The 15,677-nt window shown below is 44.3% G+C and overlaps 1 protein-coding gene across 1 annotated transcript in view; it reads right to left on the bottom strand.

Moving 5' to 3' along the window:
• Positions 1 to 15,677, bottom strand: part of ccser1 (coiled-coil serine-rich protein 1) — a 1,720,263-nt gene that overhangs the window by 320,228 nt on the left and 1,384,358 nt on the right. The gene's annotated exons all lie outside the window — the stretch shown is intronic.

Raw genomic sequence — 15,677 nt, 5'->3', positions numbered from 1 at the left:
TTAAACGCGTTTTAAGAATTGTATAAGTCTGTGTAACAGCAGAACTTGTGACCTGACAGTAGCCAAGAGACAGTTTAGTACAAGTTGCGCTAGAAAGAAAGCGGACCTCTGAGAGTAGATTCCTAACGGTACTAGTCCTACCCAGGAATGGCCATAAAAACAAATAAACTCGAGTGGGGACCAGAAGGGTCGCTTACCCGCCACCTGGTGGAAAAACAAAAAAAGCTAATCGAAAAAATGATTAAAGCAGGGTGGAATCCTCAGGAACTAGTTATGTGAGGAATTATTTAGATAAAACTACGAATTTCCTGAAAGGTCATGGATCCAAAAATAGAGCCGGCCAAAACAAGAAGAGAGACTGTTGTAAATGTCTGATCGTTGAGTGAGAAGTGTCTGTGTGATTTTTGACTGCAGAATGAATTTTTTTATGTTTTCATGTTCCGAAAGCCTGGTTGGAAGAGGAATGCAAGTGTCTGTTTATTTTAGAAACAGAATGAAAGTCTTTTTTTAACCCTTTGTAATGTTGTCCTGCATGTGGGAAGTTTTAAGACATTTAAGTTAGAAACGCAGGTGTGGATTTATTCGGATGATAAGTTACGGAGCTAGGAAAATAAACAAATAAAGGATAGGTTTGTTGAGCAAAAGATTTATTTGACACGCTCACTTACTTGCCGAAAGAAAACATGCAATGATTGATTGGGTTGAAAGACATAAATTTAGTCTCGGAATGAGATAAAGAATGCTTTAAAAAAAAAGAGCTTCTAGCAAAAAAAAAAGTTTTAAATAAAGATTGAAATTACAAAGTTTGAATTGGGATTTTGAGATATTCAGAGAAGGCACAGAAAATACTGAGGTGGATTCAAAAAAAAAAATTATTAAATTAAATCTGATCAGGTCAAACTTCTGGGCGAGTGGTGAGCTATCTGCGAAGGTGTAAAAGGGACTTTTGGAAAATGTTAAAAACAGCAAGCTTTAGTAACGACTTTGAAACTGGAGCATTTTGAGATAACGAAAGGCAGCCCTCAAACTCTCAAAGCTGGACTCCATTCCAGTTATGGAGAAAAAGAAAAAGATAAAGACGCCACTTTGACAGTAAACAAATGATTTTAAATTAACAACTTTATGGAGTTACGAACCCTCCGTGTAAAATACAAAACCTAATTTGAAGAAAGAAAAAAAAAGATGTAATGGACTAAATGGAAAAAGACATAACTTACTAAATACTAGTTGATGTTTGCTGTGAAAAAGATATTGGTTTAATTAGAAGGAAAAAAAAAATTGGAATAGGTAAAAAACACTCTACATGGATTCGAATTTTAAATGATGAAAAAGTTTCAATGCAGTTTGAAAAGATTTCCAAAATGGACAGTGTTTATCAAAAAAAAAGTCCCGAACAGTCTAAACAAGCAGGAGGGTTTTGAAGATAACGAGGAGAAAGAGAGAAATTAAAAAAAAAACAGAATTGAATTTCAGTAAACAAAATTGCTATTGTATGTGTGGTCTTGTTTTAAAACAATTAAAAAAAAAAAATTCTTTGGCAAGTACTTGAATTAGAAGTTAAGAAAACATTGGAGTTTACTCTAATGATTTATGCTGTTTTTAACGGATTCCTAATTTCGAAGCCAGTTTTGAAGGCACAAAGACTTTTTTTCAGATGATTACGTGAAGTCACGTAATGACATCAGGTCTTCTTACAAACCTGGAAAGGAGTTAACCCTTTCCATTGACAGCCGTTTTATACTGAACATTATTAATTTGGATTTCTTAATAGGAAAAAGAAGACTCACCTAACAGAGGAAACAAACATAAAAACAGAACTAGCTTATGTAATAATACTTGCCTGATACAATAAAGAAATAGATACTCAATAAAACAAATTGAAGAGTTAAAAGCTAAGATAAACAGGCTGGAAGAGGTAACGGGACTAGACGGATAGTACAGTGCGCAGCCATAGCACCATCACCTCTGGCAATAGAGCCAACGTACCCCACGGTGGGTAGGTGTAGTCCACAAACCCAACCTAACGGTAAAGCAGACAGCGATGTTTGGAGGAATAGCTTTGGCCTTGGTCATAATAGGAGTTTGGGTAATATTTAAGTGGGTAAAGACATGGGCGCACGCCCTACAGATTCAGCTCGAAATGGTTCGATTATAACCTTGTGCTTCTGATTTTGCAGGGTGACAGGGACACTCGTAGAGCAAAAAACTTAACCCCTGGTGACGACCAGGCCGTCTGTTTAAAATTACAGATAATACTTACCGGAATGGGAATACGAAAGGCGCTACTCGTAATATGGATAGCCCTGCGACATGCACGTACCCTGGGCAACACCAACGGACAGCAGAGCACGCTGGAAATAAACAACTACATGAACTATGGAGTCTTGTTTAATTTAACGGACGGAATGTGCATCCCAGCAGCCAAGGACTGGAGCAAGGACAGGACTTATTTTAATGCATGGTTACAAGTGAATCCTAATAAGAATCCCAATAAGAATAAGAGTATGTGTACAGTGCTCCACGGGTATAAGGAGCAGATGCATTAAACGGAGGGATGTCAAAGGGCCTGATGAATGTACTTTCGGCATAATTTGCGCGCCTCCGGGACAATCCCAGCAATCAGTCATCCGCAAGAAGGGAATGGGGCTGTGTGGGTATTACGAGGAGGCGGGGGCGGCTGCAATATCATTGTATGTATGTTTCTCACCCCCTCCGACACCGCGCCCCATAAGAACCATTACATTGCCCGAGGAACTGCCTTGTCCCATAACTACGAAGGGACCAGAGAATGGGATTGTAATGGACAACGAGGGGGAACTGTTGTATGATAATGTTAAACATGAAATTGTGCCTGTTCTGATCAATATTTCAGGCATCCAGATGTCGGAATACTGTACAGAACAGTCAAGGAAGATGTACAATGTATTAAGTAAAGTTGTAATGCAGCAGGCTGCTGATGCAATGGATGCCAGTAGGTTCCGGGGACAGGGGTTAGCCCCTAGGATGAAGAGGGAAATAGTTAATGATGTTGCTACCGTTTTCAATGCAGGGACCTCCGTAGTGAACTCGATAGACATACAAGGATTAAATGAGAGGGTGGAACAGCTTAGAGGGGTGATTAAGGGGTTATTGGAGAGGGTGGAGCAAAACCAGGAAGACCAAGCCAACCTAGGAAAGGAGGGTGCCAAAATCCAGCTGGATGGCATCTTAGTCCTGGAAGCTCACGCCAGAACCATCAATCACCTCATTGATAGAGAAAAAGAAGATACAGGGAAAGCAAAGACAGGGGCAACTCTGTCACGCTTATGGTCTGTGGATGGTGGAACAGATCCGCCACAATCGCGACCAGATCCAACGCGGGGAAGTACCCAATTGGATAGACAGTTCACATTTAGCTCAGTTGGCTAACCAGAGGGGGACACTGGATAATTGTACTCTGAAGGGACTGACCAGAGTATACCCAGCAATTCCAGATTGCCAGATGGGTAGGACTACCGGGATAGGGATAGTCCTGATGATCCCTATAGCCACGCCGGACTCAGGGCCGTTCCCCCTATACCAACTAGAGAATATCGGAGTAATACGGGAAAATGTCTCCATACGCTACTACCTGACCACCACCTCTGCCGTTCGTCGAAACAACATACTTACCGGGATTTCCCTAGCAGATTGCAAGCAAAAGGGGGAAATCACAGTATGCCCTCACCTGGTGGGCAGAGGGGAGCTAGGCGAGTGCGGATTTAACCGAACCGACGGGTGTGTACTAGAAATAGTGCCCGCACACATGCACTTCGCGAGGGAAGGCTACGGAGGGAAGGGAAGATACTGCGTCTCTACCACAGAGCGTTCAGACCAGTATAATGACCTGCAGTGCCCGATACCACAGCCAAACTTTTGCTTTACACCACTACGACCTGTCGCGATCGGGCAAGCGCATATCACCCAGGTTATGCGCCGGAAGTCCGAAGTTATTGAGGTAACCGATCAGCTCCATGATCATTTACAGGATTATGACGAACCAGATCAGGTCCTTATCCCACATCTAACCGAAGTATTACGAGAGTTGAGGCTCAGAGTGGGTCAATCCGTAAAGCTCTACCACCAACTACAAACTAAAATCAAAGTACTGGAAGAAGATACCGAGGTAGACTTACAAAGTCAGAGTTGGTGGAGAAAGGTCTGGGACTGGGGAATAAATTGAACATCCACCCATGGATTTGAATAATTTCACATATACTGGTCGGGATACAATTGATCTTAGCAATAACATGGGGCGTAATGGCCTGCCAGGCATGCAGACACCACGCACAACGAAGACGGACAAATCACCGTTCCCCGGATACTAAACAAGCCTGTTTTATAATGGGGCAGGAGGATTTGGCCTTTGTCAATTCGATTTAAGCAACCGGGACTCCTGAAACCGCGTGACTGGCCAGCACGTTGAGGCAGGGAGTACCGGGCCGTGCACAAAATCTAATAAAGGTCGAATGGTCGGTTAAAAGGGGACTAGGACTAGTCCCTTTACCGAAAGGGGGAGTTGTTGTAGGAGGTAGGTACCTTTAGAATATACCAGAATACTAGGCATTAGGCACCTGCTAGATATATCTAAACGCATATAAGTTTAAAGTGGCCACACATAAAATGGCTGCCCAGGCATGATGGGAAATCAGGTAGTCAAGCTGTGAACTGTTGAATGTTCAATGACCGAGCAATAACCCTGTGAGGCCCACTATAGGAATGCCTTGGATGCAGGATAAGAATAATGAGGAGAGAACCCATCTCCCGTATTCAAGGCCATAAACCAATTAATTCCCCAGGAAGAAAGAGATAAGAGAACCCATCTCCTGTAAACAAGGTTATAAACCAAGAAAGAACTAGTGAGAGAACCTATATCAATCAGCCCAAGCTGACAAGAGACGAACACATGGTTCCTGAGACATAAGGGGAATTCTATTGGGTTAAAAGAACCTATATGTAATCTATAATCGTTGTGATTGGCTTGTGTCCAGCCGTGATGGGCTGTGTAACTGTAGTAAACTGTTTGTAACTGTTGTGAAACATATAAAAGTGAATGTAACCCTTTGTTCTGTGGAGAGAAGCCTGGACTCAGTCTTGTGATTTCCTCCCCGCTAAGCGTAATAAAGGCCGCATCAGCATTGGAACCGACTCTGAGTGTTGAGTGATTCTTCTGAGAAAACACTAACGCTAACAGGTACCAATAAAATGGAATAAAGAATTACATTTTTTTTTCGCCCGGAGATTATAACTAAGCCTCCAGGTGGTATCATTCTTTCTTTTGTTTCTTGATATGATAATTTTGGACACAATTTAAACTGATCTGCAAGATTATTATTGGTAAGGTAGCCGGTTGCTGGGTAAAATGTGATTTAAAAAAACATTCCCAAAAGCAGAACTATCACACTGCATCAGCGTCGGGTAATTCAAGCAATGTTTCTCATTCTTGTTGCTGCAAGCTATGACAAATTGAACTGCGTGTGAAAATTTATTGATTTTTTAAAATTTATTTTTGAACTGATAAATAAAGGGATGACCCCCACATAGAGAGCACTCCGTTGGGGACCCCAGCTTCCTCCGGATGACAAGATGGTTCGCCATGGCGTGTCTGGATGGCAGACGAGGATAGCAACATTGAGAGTGTGCAAGAGCAGCCCGTATAGGAATCTCCTCCGCGCAGAACTGAAAGGAGGCTCAAGTTGTGAGGCACCGGCTCCCGAGGGAGGTTTCGGAGCTTGGCGCCGATGAGGAATTTTGTCCAGACAGGGGGTCAGTTCGGATGGGGTTGCCCCACGTGCTTGAGCCTCCTCGACACGCCAAATGGAGTCAGGGCGCAGCGCTGTTTATAGCGAATCGATGGCATTGGCCGCGCGCCGAACTTCGGCCCAGGATAGGCGTCATGCCAGCTCTTCTGGCGCCACCCAGCCCACTCCTCCGCCATCGAGTAGGTCCCTGACCCGGGTCACCTTGCCAAACACAGCCCTCTCGTCCGCCTGCCACCTAAAACCACGGTCGTAGAGGTATAGATTCCTGAGCAGTGGCTCCCGAAGGACAGCCAACACTCCAGATGGGGGAGAGCTGCACTTGGTGGCAACTCTGTTCCAGACCCTGTTGGGTTCCTGGTAAAAGACAGGCAGCCCCCGCATGGTGGCCCGGATGCCCCCCAGGTTTACAAACAGGAGCTGCATGTCATAATTGAGGCAGTACTGCTGGTGGAAGAAATGCTTCGTCAACTCACACTACCTCAGAGGGTCCTCGACGTACAGGTAACTCTGCAGGCGGAAGAAGACGGAAAGTTGCAGTTTGGGTGCTGATGTTCACCAACGCCTGACCGCCCTCCCTAAGCGGGAGACTCAGAGCCGCAGCAGAGACCCAATGCTTCCTGTTGTCCCAGAAGAAGTCAACGAGCTTCTTCTGTATCTTGCCGACAAACGCAGGGGGAAGGGTCAAAGTGGCCAACCGGTACCACAGCATAACGGCCACTGGCTGGTTTATGACTAGCGCTCGACCCCTTCAACAGCTCTACAAACATCTGAGCATATTCACAGGTGCATACATTACAGCTGCCTCCGCAACACATTCGCACTCGAGAGCGGAGTAATGCTGTGGACATGTTGCCGCTTGGAGTGATTCCAATTCACCGACTCAAGGTACAGGTACCAAGTGTCCGTTACTTAATGGGTCTGACCAGCTCTGGGTCTGCAGTGTCTGTTACGCAGAGTGGCTTGGAGGCGGGATCTCAATTTTTACAGATTTTAACCACTCACCCTCTCACAAACCTCTTGTAATGTATGTACTTGTGAGTGTGCTCACAGGTTTATAGAGTTGTTGAATTGTGAGTGGCTTAGCCAGTCACGTGATGTTCATAAAACTCAATAAAACCCCAGCCAGTTAGGTTCGGGGGGGTCCACGATGAGGCAGGTGGTTGTGAGCCTGGTGGATGAACTGGTAATGTATAGCGTGATTGATAAACATTTATTAATAAACCAACGAATTCTTAAGAGCAATGTGTTGCTATGAATTCTTAAGCAAAGAACCAATGAAGCAAATACATTACACCTCTCCCCTTTCCCTAAATTTCAACAGTGACTACACTTCAAAAGTACTTCATCGACTGTAACACACTTTGGGACCTTCTGTGGTCATGAAAGATACGATATAAATGCAAATACTTATTTTCTTTTTATTGATCTTTCCCTGCCCCTCCTTTTCCCTGGCTCTGTACTTTCTGAAAGTCTGTTCATTACTAACATTTTCCAGTTCGATGAAAGGTCATCGACCTGAAACGTGAACTCAGTTTCTCTCTCCACAGAGTCAGCATGGTTTTATGAAAGGGATATCATGTTTGACAAATTTGCTGGAGCTCTTTGAGGATGCAACGAACAGGGTGGATAAGGGGCAACCAGTGGATGTGGTGTATTTGGATTTCCAAAAGGCATTCGATAAGGTGCCACATAAAAAGTTACCACACAAAATAAAAGTTCACGGGGTTGGAGGTAATATATTAGCATGGATAGAGGATTGGTTAATTAACAGAAAACAGAGAGTCGTGATAAACGGGTCATTTTCCGGTTGGCAAATGGTAACTAGTTGGGTGCCGCAGGGATTGATGCTGGGGCCTCAAATATTTACAATCTATATTAATGAGTTGGATGAAGGGACCGAGTGTAACGTAGCCAAGTTTGCTTATGATACAAAGATTGATGGGAAAGCAAATTGTGAGGAGGACCCAAAAAATCTGCAAATGTATATAGGGCCCAAAATTGCCCAGGAGTTGCTCTGGTTTTTTTGGAACAACTTGATTGTTCTGGAATATCTTAAAAATCCCCATGTTGTAGATTCAATTTGCACCAGTGTAAGTGAGTTAGTTAGGATTTTTTTTTGTTTCGTTTTATTTTTTTCAAAAGGGGGCATTACCAGCCACCTATGCCCATTTTGGCCAATTAGGACACTTTGGCCAGTTAATGGTTACTCCAAACTAACTTAGGCCAGCGTATGTGGCCGCATGTGAAAACCCGTGCGGAGAGTTAAGGAATCAACGCAGGTAGGTACATCAGAGGCCAGCAGAACTTAATGACTTGTCCAAAGAGTGTGAATAGGATCAAACAGCTATACAGGACATCATATGACAAACTTCGCCAAGTTAATTTACTATACAACAGAAGCATTCATGGAAGCTTAAACTACAAAAATAAAAGAAGTAAAAGATAGTTGAATTAAATTGTCCTAATCTCACAACTAATTTAAACAACTATTTGTTTGCAATGATTATACTGGGCCAAAATTGAGGCCATATCATCTAAATAAAGTCTACTTCAATAAATAAGATATTCTCTCAGTGTTCCTCCGTCACTTATGTTCTTCTTTCACAATAGCACTAGGTAAATAGGCTTAACAAATGGTCACCACTATTCACAAGAGACAAAACATATTTACATCATTTTTACAAAATATCCAAATAAAAAATAGAAATAAGTAACTTCTACGCTACCCTCATCTTCAGCCCGGGAAGGCAGCGGGCCGGCCTGTGAGGTCGGCCACTCGACCTGGGATAGGGGCGGGATGCACCAGCAGCTGGTATGATTATGATGATCGGGTCACACGCTGCAGCACGCACATTTGTGAGGCTGGGGGCGAGGAGCTACTGCGCATGCGCGCACACTCCAACGCGCACGTGCAGACATCCTGGTACAGTTTCCAGCGCGGCACGCTGGCTCCACCCCCGACCCGACTGGCCACGCTGCGCGAAGACCTGGGAGAGGTCGGACAGCAGCCAAAGTGGGGAGCGATTTTCTTTGGAGCACTTTTCCAGGCAGTAAACTGGCGCATCTCTGGTGAGTGCACCATAAAAAGGGGTGGGCCAATTTTGAGCCCATAGAGAGGCTAAGTAAGGGGGCATAAAATTGGTAGATGGAGTACAGTGTGGGAAAATGTGAGGTCATCCACTTTGGCAGAAAAAATAGAAAAGCAAATTATAATTTCAATGGAGAAAAAATGTAAATTGCTGCAGTAATGAGGGACCTGGGGGTCCTTGTGCATGAAACTCTTTTGAGTTTACCTGAAAAAAAACAAACATTAACCCATGCCACCCGCCTGGGTGACACAGCAGACATTTTCAAGGCCCCTTTTTTTCCTTTTTTTGTGTTTTTTGTTTTTTTTGGGGGGTTTTTTTTTTGGGCGCTAAAATTACATTTTTCCAAGTGCCCCCTATAAAAGGGGAGGGGGACACTAAAAGCACCGGCAATTAAAACAAATTAAACTTTAAAACGTAAAATCAAATTAAAATTTGGTTGCCGGGCGTGATGATGCACTCCAGTCCCTCCGGTGCCCACCTCTCGCGGAAGGCCGTCCTTGTGCATGAAACACAAAAACTGAATGTGCAGGTGCAGCAAGTAATCAGGATGGCAAATGGAATGTTGGCCTTTATTGCAAGGGGGATACAGTATAAAAGCGGAGAAGTCCCACTACAACTGTACAGGGTATTGGTGAGGCCACACCTGGAGTACTGCGTACAGTTTTGGTCTCCCAATTTAAGGAAGAAGATACTTGCCTTGGAGGCTGTTCAGAGAAGGTTCACTGGGTTGATTTTGGAGATGAGGGGGTTGACTTATGAGGATAGGTTGAGTAGGTTGGGCCTATACACATTGGAGTTTAGAAGAATGAGAGGTGGTCTTCTCAAAACATATAAGATAATGAGGGGGCTCGACAAGGTGGATGCAGAGAGGATGTTTCCACTCATAGGGAAAACTAAAACTAGGGGACACAATCTTAGAATAAGGGGCCGCCCATTTAAAACTGAGATGAGGAGGAATTTCTTCTCTCAGAGGGAATTCTCTGCCCCAGAGAGCAGTGGAGGCTGTGTCATTGAATATATTTAAGGCGGTGATAGACAGATTTTTGAGCGATAATGGAGTAAAGGGTTATGGGGAGTGGGCGGGGAAGTGGATCTGAGTCCATGATCAGATCAGCCATGATCTTATTGAATGGCGGAGCAGGCTCGAGGGGCCGTATAGCCTACTCCTGCTCCTATTTCTTATGTTATGTTCTTATGCCTGATCTGTTGAGTGTTGCCAGCATTTTCTTTTTTTAATTTATGTTTGAAGTAACTTCAGAACAAAGCCCAGATCATTTTGAGTGAAAAATGAATGTCAGATTGGTCGAAATGTACACATCAATTTGACCTTTTTCTCTATTAAATATTGCAAATATTGGTATCCGGAGTGATCCCAAAAGTGGAGTACTTTTACGACTTCCAGCTGAAAGAATGAAGAAGAGTTGCTTTTATATAGCTGCTTTCACAATATTAGGATGTCCCAAAGCACTTTACAGCCAATAAAGTATTTGAAGTGTGGTCACTGTCGTAATGTAGGGAAACGCGGCAGCCAATTTGCGCACAACAAGCTCCCACAAACAGCAATGTAAGAATGACCAGATACCCTGGTGTTTAGTGATGTTAGTTCTGGGATAAATATTGGTCAGGACACCGCAGATAATTCACCTGCCCTTCTTCAAAATAGTGCCAGGAAATCTTTTATGTCCACTTGAGAGAGCAGACAGGGCCTCGGTTTAATGTTTCATCTGAAAGACAGCACACCTTTGACAGTGTGGTGTTCCCTCAGTACTGCACTGGGAGTGTCAGCCGAGATTTTGTGCTCAGTTCTCTGGAGTGGAGCTTGAACCCACAACCTTCTGACTCAGAGGCAAAGGTGCTGCCCACTGAACGTCTGACGTGCTTCTGGGTAATGAGACTCCGTGCCAGGAATGCAACTTGTAAAGTCATTTCTCAGGTATCAAATCATGTCCTTTACATCTGTGTCAGTTGTGGCTCAGTGAGTAGCACACTCACCTCTGAGTCAAAAGATTGTGGGTTTAAGTCCCACTCCAGGAACTTGAACACATAAATTTAGGCTAACCCTCCGAGGGAGTGCTGCACTGTCGGAGGTGCTTTCTTTTGGAAACGTTAAACCGAGGCCCCGTCTGCTCTCTCAAATGGACGTAAAAGATCCCATGGCGCTATTTCAAAGAAGAGCGGGGGAGTTATCCCCGGTGTCCTGACCAATATTTATCCCTCAATCAACATCACTGAAACAGATTATCTGGTCATTGTCACAATGCCATTTGTGGGAGCTTGCTGTGCGTAATTTGGCTGCCGCGTTTCCCACATTACAACAGTAACTACACTCCAAACGTACTTCATTCTCTGTAAAGCGCTTTGAGACATCCGGTGGTCGTGAAAGGTGCTATGTAAATGCAAGTGTTTCTTTCTGTGCGTAGATTGACATGGATAACCAAGGAAATAAAGGAGAGTAGCAAATTAAAAACCAATGCATATAAGGTGGCCAAGGTTAGTGGGAAACTAGGAGATTGGGAAAATTTTAAACGACAGCAAAGAATGACTAAGAAAGCAATAAAGAAAGGAAAGATAGATTACGAAAGTAAACTTGCGCAAAACATAAAAACAGATAGTAAAAGCTTTTACCGATATATAAAACGGAAGAGAGTGACTAAAGTAAATGTTGTCCCTTAGAAGATGAGAAGGGGGATTTAATAATGGGAAATGTGGAAATGGCTGAGACCTTAAACAATTATTTTGCTTCGGTCTTCACAGTGGAAGACACAAAAACCATGCCAAAAATTGCTGGTCTCGGGAATGTGGGAAGGGAGGACCTTGAGACAATCACTATCACTAGGGGCGTAGTGCTGGACAGGCTAATGGGACTCAAGGTAGACAAGTCCCCTGGTCCTGATGAAATGCATCCCAGGGTATTAAAAGAGATGGCAGAAGTTATAGCAGATGCATTCGTTATAATCTACCAAAATTCTCTGGACCCTGGGGAGGTACCAGCGGATTGGAGAGCAGCTAATATAATGCCTCTGTTTAAAAAGGGGGGTAGACAAAAGGCAGGTAACTATAGGCCGGTTAGTTTAACATCTGTAGTGGGGAAAATGCTTGAAGCTATCATTAAGGAAGAAATAGTGGGACATCGAGATAGGAATAGTGCAATCAAGCAGATGCAACATGGATTCATGAAGGGGAATCATGTTTAACCAAATTACTGGAATTCTTTGAGGATATAACGAGCATGGTGGATAGAGGTGTACCGATGGATGTGGTGTATTTAGATTTCCAAAAGGCATTCGATAAGGTGCCACACAAAAGGTTACTGCAGTAGATTAAGGTAGGCGGAGTCATAGGAAATGTATTAGCATGGATCGAGAATTGGCTGGCTAGCAGAAAGCAGAGAGTCGGGATAAATGGGTCCTTTTCGGGTTGGAAATCAGTGGTTAGTGGTGTGCCACAGGGATCGGTGCTGGGACCACAACTGTTTACAATATACATAGATGACTTGGAAGAGGGGACAGAGTGTAGTGCAACAAAGTTTGCAGATGACACAAAGATTAGTGGGAAAGCGGGTTGTGTAGAGGACACAGAGAGGCTGCAAAGAGATTTAGATAGGTTAAGCGAATGGGCTAAGGTTTGGCAGATGGAATACAATGTCGGAAAATGTGAGGTCATCCACCTTGGAAAAAAAAACAGTAAAAGGGAATATTATTTGAATGGGGAGAAATTACAACATGCTGCGGTGCAGAGGGACCTGGGGGTCCTTGTGCATGAATCCCAAAAAGTTAGTTTGCAGGTGCAGCAGGTAATCAGGAAGGTGAATGGAATGTTGGCCTTCATTGTGAGAGGGATGGAGTACAAAATAAGGGAGGTCCTGCTGCAACTGTACAGGGTATTGATGAGGCTGCACCTGGAGTACTGCGTGCAGTTTTGGTCACCTTACTTAAGGAAGGATACACTGGCTTTGGAGGGGGTACAGAGACGATTCACTAGGCTGATTCCGGAGATGAGGGGGTTACCTTATGATGATAGATTGAGTAGACTGGGTCTTTACTCGTTGGAGTTCAGAAGGATGAGGGGTGATCTTATAGAAACATTTAAAATAATGAAAGGGATAGACAAGATAGAGGCAGAGAGGTTGTTTCCACTGGTCGGGGAGACTAGAACTAGGGGGCACAGCCTCAAAATACGGTGGAGCCAACTTAAAACTGAGTTGAGAAGGAATTTCTTCTCCCAGAGGATTGTGAATCTGTGGAATTCTCTGCCCAAGGAAGCAGTTGAGGCCAGCTCATTAAATGTATTCAAATCACAGATAGATAGATTTTTAACTAATAAGGGAATTAAGGGTTACGGGGAGCGGGCGGGTAAGTGGAGGTGAGTCAACGGCCAGATCAGCCATGATCTTGTTGAGTGGCGGAACAGGCTCGAGGGGCTAGATGGCCTACACCTGTTCCTAATTCTTATGTTCTTATGTATTATATTTAGGAACTGAGCGAAAATCCAGAAAGTGGACAGAGGTGGGGCAACACACGTTGGGGAAAGGAGTGACTATTGCTGTGCATGCTTGGATCACGCAAGAGTGCGACGATGCTGGGAAGGCTCACAGTGCGCTTTCCGTGTCTTCCCTCCCTAAGCCTCTCCGCCTCCTTTAAGAAGCTCCTTAAAACCTACCTCTTTGACCAAGCTTTTGGTAATCTGCCCTAATATCTCCTTATGCGGCTCGGTGTCAGTTTTGGTTTGATAACGCTCCTGTGAAGCGCCGCGGGACATTTTGCTACGTTAAACGTGCTATACGCACACAAGTTGTTGCTGTAACATAAATGTACAAATGGAGGCCACAGAAGAGAGCAATTGCAAGAATCTAAGCAATCCAGGAGGGAGGACTACTGAGCGCATTCACAGACGATTTCCGCTTCATTATCAGTCTGCTCACATCCAAAAAGTGCAGGCCTCAGGGCATCACGTAGCATTAAAGCTGACTGTTCAAGGGTTTTGTGCTGACACGCTTATCCGCACAGGATTAACGGGGCAATGGGATTGCAGGGTAATGTCGCTTGTTATGCTGCTGTGAGATCTTTAGATCAGGAAGGAGTGTTGCACTGTCAGCAAGTAGACTGGCCAGGCCAAGATTGCTTACAAGCCAACTTCGAAAACCAGCTATAGCTGACCTGTAGCCTCAAACAAAACTTCCGATCCAAAAGCTTCCCTAAATATAAGGATTTGACCTAAAGGGCTACTGCGGACCAAGAGCTGGAAAGCGGGATTAGGCTGGATAGCTGTTTGTTGGCCAGCGCGGCCACGATGGGCCGAATGGCCTCCTTCCGTGCTGTAAATTTCTATGATTCTGCGAACTGAAAGCTACAAGGAATTATGTCAGAGGAAATATCCAAACAGTGAAAATGTTTTCTGAGGGTGAGCTGCAGTTCGGGAAAAGTGGATGCTATTTTATTTAGATGTTTTGATGTTTCGCTAATGAAGCGCACTGGGCAGGGCATTGGCGGTTTGAATGTTATTCATATATCAGCTACAAATACCTACCAGAGCACAATAATTATTAACTCAAGTAAGTGAAGAGCTTAGATCCTCAGACTTGAGCAGTACATATCAGACAAGTCCTTGATGTGAGATTTCAGTTGCAAGTCAAATACATAAACATGATTAAAAGTGGCAAGCTGCATCTATTACATGGATCACAGGGGAGGGTCCAATGACATTAATATACTCTTCTCTCTCTCTTATTCTTGATCCTTGTATTTCCTTCTTTCTCTCTCCACAGCGCGCCTGGGGCATTTGTAAGTGACTTCTCCTTATGGTTTTAACAGAGAGCTTTCACCCATCAGTGCAACTTCTAGGCGAGTTCCACTTGACAAGAGAATAGTGCACTCAAGACACGAGGCCCATGGGCGGCCGTCCCTTCAGCTGCCTCGGCCCTAAGCTCCAGATCTCCCTCCCTAAATATCTCCACCTTTCTTTCCTCCTTTATGACGCTCCTGAAAAAAACTACTTGTATTTATATAGCGCCTTTAACTTAGTGAAATGTCCCAAGGCACTTCACAGGAGCGTTATCAAACAACATTTCACACCGAGTCACATATGTAGGTGAGCTTGATCAAAGAGGTAGGTTTTAAGGAGCGTTTTTGAAGGAGGAAAACGATATAGAAACATAGAAAATAGGTGCAGGAGTCGGCCATTCGGCCCATCGAGCCTGCACCACCATTCAATATGATCATGGCTGATCATGCAACTTCAGTACCCCATTCCTGCTGAGAGAGGCGGAGAAGTTTAGGCAGGGAGGTCCAGAGCTTGGGGCCCAGGCAACAGAAGGCTCGGCCACCAATGGTTGAGCGACTACAATCAGGGATGCTCAAGAGGGCAGAATTGGAGGAGCGCAGATATCTCAGGGGTTGTGAGGTTGAAGAAGATTACAGAGATCGGGAGGGAGTGAGGCCATGGAGAGATTTGAAAATAAGGATGAGAATTTTGAAATTGAGGCGTTGCTTAACCGGAAGCCAATGTAGGTCAGCGAGCACAGGGGTGATGGGTGAGCGGGACTCGGTGCGAGTTAGGACACGGGGCAGCCGCGTTTTGGATCACCTCTAGTTTACAACAACAACTTGTATTTATATAGCACCTTTATTTCAGTAAATCGAGGTGCGTTATCAAACAAAATTTGACACCAAGCCACAAAAGGAATTATTTGGGCAAAAGCTCGGTCAAACAGGTAGGCTTTAAGAAGCGATTTAAAGAAAGAAAGAGAGGTAGAGAAGCGCAGAGGTTGAGGGAAGAAATTCCAAAGGTTAAGGCCTTGGTAGCTGAAGCA

The sequence above is a fragment of the Pristiophorus japonicus genome, chromosome 2, assembly GCF_044704955.1.
Source record: "Pristiophorus japonicus isolate sPriJap1 chromosome 2, sPriJap1.hap1, whole genome shotgun sequence".
Taxonomy (NCBI): domain Eukaryota; kingdom Metazoa; phylum Chordata; class Chondrichthyes; family Pristiophoridae; genus Pristiophorus; species Pristiophorus japonicus.
This window is presented reverse-complemented; position numbering and strand designations above follow the sequence as displayed.